The 6,288-nt window shown below is 40.7% G+C and overlaps 1 pseudogene; it reads left to right on the forward strand.

Moving 5' to 3' along the window:
* Window positions 1–474: 474 nt before the first annotated feature.
* LOC141407278 (peptidyl-prolyl cis-trans isomerase A pseudogene) lies at window positions 475–1,197 on the forward strand (annotated as a pseudogene).
* The last annotated feature ends 5,091 nt before the right edge of the window (window positions 1,198–6,288 follow it).

Below are 6,288 nucleotides of genomic sequence, written 5' to 3' on the forward strand. Positions count from 1 at the left end.
CTAAACTGAGGTTCCAGCACTACAGTCAGTGAAGTATAATGTCAATTTCTTGGAATTGTAGATGTTCACCACCAGATGGAGCTTTCACTTCTACTTTTCCTTTTTAGGTTTACTCTGTTTTCCAGTATTGAAGCACTTGGAGTTTTTTTCTAACATGGATACTCTTCCATTTGTTCAGATACTGACAGGTTAAAGCACTGGCCAACTATTTTTGGAGTAGTCACTTGAAAAAGCAATATTCAGATTCTTCTAATTTTTAATTTTCAGCATCAATAGCGTGTTAAAGTTATATTCATGGAATAACATCTGTCTGATCCTCTATTCTGCACACATAATGACTACAATTGTATTAAATATAATAAGGCTAATTAATAAGTCACATGGAAATTACACAATTGTAAACTCAAATAAGCCTTTGTGATCATTTAGTCTAATCCCCATACATGACAAATGAATGTGAGGACAAGAGAAGTGGCACACTTAACAACACCCTAGGCCAGGGTGCTGATGCTCATTTAAAACCTACAACGCTGGCTTTGCAGACACCGCCGCCAGGAGCCCTGTACTATCAACCATGGTGAACCCCACCGTGTTCTTTGACATCGTTGGGGTTCACCATGACGGCGAGCCCTTGGGCCGCATCTCCTTCAAGCAGTTTGCAGAAAAGCTTCCAAAGACAGCAGAAAACTCATGATCTGAGCACTGGAGAGAAGGGATTGGATTATAAGTGTTCCTTCTTTCACAGAATTATTCCAGGGTTTATGTGTCAGGATGGTGACTTCACACACCATAATGGCACTGGTGGCAAGTCTGTCTACAGGGAGAAATTTAATAACGAGAACTTCACCCTAAAACATACAGGTCCTGGCATCTTGTCCATGGCAAATGCTGGACCCATCACAAACAGTTCCCAGTTTTTCATCTGCACTGCCAAGACTGAGTAGCTGGATGGCAAGCATGTGGTCTTTGGCAATGTGAAAAAAGGCATGAATATTGTGGAGGCCATGGGGCGCTTTGGGTCCAGTGGCAAGACCAGCAAAATCACCATTGCTGACTGTGGATAACTGTAATAAGTTTGACGTGTTTTATCTTAACCACCAGACCGTTCTGTCTGTAGCTCAGCAGAGCACTCCTCTACCCCATTTGCTCGCAGTATCCTATAATCTTTGTGCTCTCACTGCAGTTTCCTTTGAGCTCCATGTTTTCCTTGTTTCCGTCCATGCCTAGCTGGATTGCAGAGTTAAGTTTATGATTATGAAATAAAAACTAAGTAACAAAAAACCTACAACACTGAGTTTTCATTTCATGCCTGTCTTTTCCTCTTTAAATGCTGACAGGACTAGATTTTCTAACTCTTGTTCAAATAGCAATTGTTTATTTTATATATTTTTTTGAGACAGAGTCTCACTGTGTCACCTAGCCTGGAGTACAGTGGCAGGATCACAGCTTATTGCAGCCTCAACCTCCTGGGCTCAGGTGATCTTTCCACCTAAGCCTCCTGGGCAGCTGGGACTTACAGATTCATGCCAGGATGCCCAGCTAATTTTTGTATTTTTTGTATAGATGGGATTCACCCGTGTTGCACAGGCTGGTCTCAAACTCCTGGACTCAACTGATCCTCCAACCTCAGTCTCCCAAAGTGCTGGGATTACAGGCGTGACCCACCATGCTTGGCCCAAATAGCAGTCTTTTCTATTCCACAGAGTGCCCCAACAGTGGTATACTCCAATATCTCTTCACTCTGCCACTCTGACCAATCCCAGAATTTAAGAGTTCATTTAATAAAACTAAACAAATGAGGGGCTGGGCGCGGTGGCTCACACCTGTAATCCCAGTACTTTGGGAGGCTGAGGTGGGCTGATCATGAGGTCAGGCGATCAAGACCATCCTCGCTAACACGGTGAAACCCCGTCTCTACTGAAAATAGAAAAATTAGCCAGGCATGGTGGCGGGCGCCTGTAATCCCAGCTACTCGGGAGGCTGAGGCAAGAGAATGGCGTGAACCCGAAGGTGGAGCTTGCAGTGAGCCAAGATCACGCCACTGCACTCCAGCCTGGGTGACAGAGCGAGACTCGTCTCAAAAAAAAGAAAAAAACAAATGAAATTTGTTGATTTGCCCTTAAACCGTTTACAGTGGCCCAAAGAAAACATAAGTATCTACTGGCAGGTTTATTTTTCTTTTTATCTTTTATTTATTTGATTTATAAAGAACATAAGAGTGATTAAAAAGCCATATCACAAAGGAGGGAAATCCCACTCTAAAAGGGAACAGATTTGCATTTTTACTTTAAAAGAGGAGTAAAGGTTTTGTTTCATGTTCCATAATTAAACTAGACCTTGTCTTGATTTTCCGACATCAAGTCAGCATTCTCTCTTAGTGGATCTGGACCTCAGAGCCAGAGGATAGCATTCTCGGACAATGGAGATGAGGAGACTACTCATGCCTAGATGGCAGTGTACAAAGACTAGGAAGCAAACTGGATCTCTCTGCATTTAATCTTCATTGCCTCTCTCTAATTTATGGTCAGTGGGTCATAAAGACTCACAGGAACCTTCCCTGGGACTTTTTTTGGTTTTGTTTTGTTTTGTTTTTGCTAATCTTTACTCAGCTGTATCTTGTACAGCATAGAGATTTAGAGCAATGGCTTGGTGCCGAGGATAGAATCTGAATTCCATTACTTCCTTGTATGATCTGGGTATGTTGCACAGTTTCTTCACCTGCAAATGAAGATAACAATAGTAACTACCACTTAAATTGCATGTATTGTGAAGATTAAACGAGATAATCCATGTGAAAGATTTATCCCTGAGAAAGAGAAAAACAGCGCCAGAGAGCTGGAATGTGGCAAAACCCTGTGTCTCCTAAAAATACAAAAATCAGCCAGGCGTGGTGGCCTCAGAAGGCTGAGGCACAAGACTCGCTCAAACACAGGAGAGGCGGAGGTTGCAGTGAGCAGAGATCACAACTGCACTGCAGCCTGGGCAACAGGCGACAGAACAAGATTGTGTCTCAAAAAAAAAAAAAAAAAAAAAAATCCCACCTGGAACGCCTCTTAAAATGTCAGTTTCTTAGCCCCACACCCCATCAGCAGAAACAGAAGCTCTGGAAGAAAGAGCTATAAAATACAGGGCTCTATATTTTAAATAATTTCTTCCAGATTTTTTTTTCTTTTTCTTTTTCTTTTTTTTTTTTTTTTGGAGACAGTCTCACTCTGGCGCTATCTCGGCTCACTGCAACCTCTACCTTCTGGGATCAAGCAATTCTCCCATCTCAGCCTCCGAAGTAGCTAGGATTACAGGCACATGCCACCATGCCCAGCTAATTTTTTGTATTTTTAGTAGAGACGTGGGGCGGGGGGCTCTCACCATGTTGGCCATGCTGATCTCGAACTCCTGACTTCAAGTGATCCGCCTGCCTTGGCCTCCCAAAGTGCTGGGATTACAGGCTGAGCCACCACGCCCAGCCAGATGATTCTTATACACGCTAACATTTGAGAATAACTGAGCTCCTTAAAGGGACAGAAAACACAGAGACATGGGAGACTGAAGCAGGTAGATCATCTGAGATCAGGAGTTGAAGAACAGCCTGACCGACATGGCAAAACCCATCTCTACTAAAAATACAAAAATTAGCCGGGCATGGTGGCGGGTGCCTGTAATCCCAGCTCCTCAGGAGGCTGAGGCAGGAGAATCGCTTGAACCTGGGAGGCAGAGGTTGCAGTGAGCAGTACCACTGCACTCCTGGGCACCAGAGCGAGACTCCGTCTCAAAAAAAAAAAAAAAAAAAAGGAAAAGAAAATACAGAGACAGAGATAAACTGCAGTCAGTTGTGTAAGGTTGACTTAACAGATGCCTCCATATCATCAATAAACAGCCACGTCATCAATAAACACACAACAGAATGTTCTGTTCTCACAATCCTCATGTAACTTCTACAGCTAACCAATTGTGTGAGAAATACTGAAACAAGAATTTTTCCATCATAAACTAAAAACAGGTGATAAATCTCTAAAAACAGGGCACCAGAAGTAGTTCAGTACCTTAGGAATATTTCTTCCTGGGAATAGATGAAATGTTATTGTAGTTTCAGAAGTTCACCTTTCCAAATAGTAAGCATTTTTTCAGAATAACTTCATCAGCCAAATATAGCTTATCTCATGTGTTCCATATTTCACGAAAGCATTAACAAATACTTCGTGCAATTTCTGAAAACTCCGCTCAAAATCTCATTACTAATTCTTTTAAATCAAATTAGATTTGAAGTAGCACGAAGCTATATTATTACCTCTTCTTTTGGAAAATAATTTATTTCCCAGGACAACCTTTGTTCCATTCTCGTATTGTCTCCTTTCTTCCTTAATCCTTGCGTAGTTCTGACACATACTTATGCACAAACTCCAATGTTAACCATTGTTCCACTGGTAGTTAATTCGCAAGGTAACCTTTTCTCCAGAAAAAATTGAGAGAAAATGCTAATAATTTACAGTAAAAAATAAAAATAAAAATATATGTATTTGTGGCCTGGCCCAGTGGCTCACACCTGTAATCCCAGCACTTTGGTAGGCCAAGGTGAGTAGATCACTTGAGTCCAGGAGGTCAAGGCTGGGTAATATTTTATTTTATTTATTTATTTATTTATTTATTTTGAGATGGAGTTTCACTCTTGTTGCCCAGGCTGGAGTGCAATGGCACAATGTCGGCTCACTGCCACCTCCACCTCCTGGATTCAAGCGATTCTTCTGCCTCAGCCTCCCAAGTAGATGGGATTACAGGCGCCCGCCACCATGCCCAGCTAATATTTTGTATTTTTACTAAAGATGGAGTTTCACCATGTTGGCCAGGCTGGTCTGGAACTCCTGACCTCAGGTGATCTGCCCAGCTCAGCCTCCCAAAGTGGTTGGGATTACAGCGTGAGCCACCGCGCCTGGCCAAGATTCTTTACAGATGCAAATTTTCCCCCACGAAGAACAGCTTTGCAGGGCCTTTTCAAAATAGGGCAAAGAAACATGTTTTGGGGTAAAATATTTTTTTCTTCTTCTTTGTCTCATAATGTTATGCTGAAGTGAGGTTGAAAAGTAAATCATGATATATAGGGTTAAATAAAACCCATCTGATGAGAATTTATGCTTTGTAGGGCATGACTCCCCAGACCCCTTAGAAAGGAATTTGGGCAAAATAAAAAAATCAGTTTAGTCCTCAAGTCACTACTTTTTCATATTTGTCCTTGATTATCACCAAAATGTTGGAGGACAGGAGTATTTCTCCCTATTCTCTTTTAAGTCTGTTTTTCCCAAAACCAGTGAAAATTTGTTAACCAAATAACTGTAGTCTGCAGCCAGGTGTTATCTTTCCCAGTGTCCCAACTGTTTAGTTGCAGTTCCTAAGCATTAAGTACTTAAATAAGCTAAAGACTATCCTCACTTTATCTTCAATTTAGATTTACATCCTGGTTTAAAATCAGTTCCTTGCAAGCTAAAGGCAGTGCTATAAATAAAAAAATTTTTTTAAACCTTCTAAAATAAACATAAATGTTAGAAAATAAAAGTCAATTGTATTCACTCAATTGTATTTGTTTAGAAATAATCAGATATTATACTTGTTTCTTGCACATTCCTGCCTTGTTTCCTCACCTATGAAATGGAGATAATAATACTATCTACCTAACAAGACTGACCTAACATTTTTAATTTCTGGGTGTTAGCATTAGTTTCATTTTTTTCACTATTTGTATTTAAACGAAGAGATTTTTCTTTAAAACGAAAATTAAAAAGTGCTGGCTATTCTAGGAGTAATATTCATTCCAAATAAACATACAGTGATCTTTGAAGTGGTCAAGCACTAGAAATTCCTGTAGAAAATTAATTTTTCATTCATTTGGCATCGGATAAATCTAGGTTGGAATTGGTTCTTCCCCTTTGGAAGGTCAGTCCCTGCCCTAAGAAAGCGGAATATTACTACCCACTTCACAAGATTGTTCTAATGAGAAAATGTGTGTGTTTATTAAGGGTTTAAAAATTTATAGCTCCATGAATGATAATTACCGTAATATTGTTCATTAATTCAAAAAACATTTCTAAGGATCCCTCACTACTAGAGATGCATAAAAGTTGCTAACCCTCGGCCTTTACCCAGCGTTAGAAAACAAAACAGAGGGTAAAAGACCCAGAAACGCGTTCGAACCAATTCAGCTAGGAATTAAATTCTCAGATCCTTTATTACACCACCGGAGCCTTAACCTTGAGGCAAGCAGCAGTTTGTTCATGCGCAGTTAACGCTCCCTAAACTGCC

Source organism: Macaca fascicularis, chromosome 7, assembly GCF_037993035.2.
Source record: "Macaca fascicularis isolate 582-1 chromosome 7, T2T-MFA8v1.1".
NCBI classification, from domain to species: Eukaryota; Metazoa; Chordata; class Mammalia; order Primates; family Cercopithecidae; genus Macaca; species Macaca fascicularis.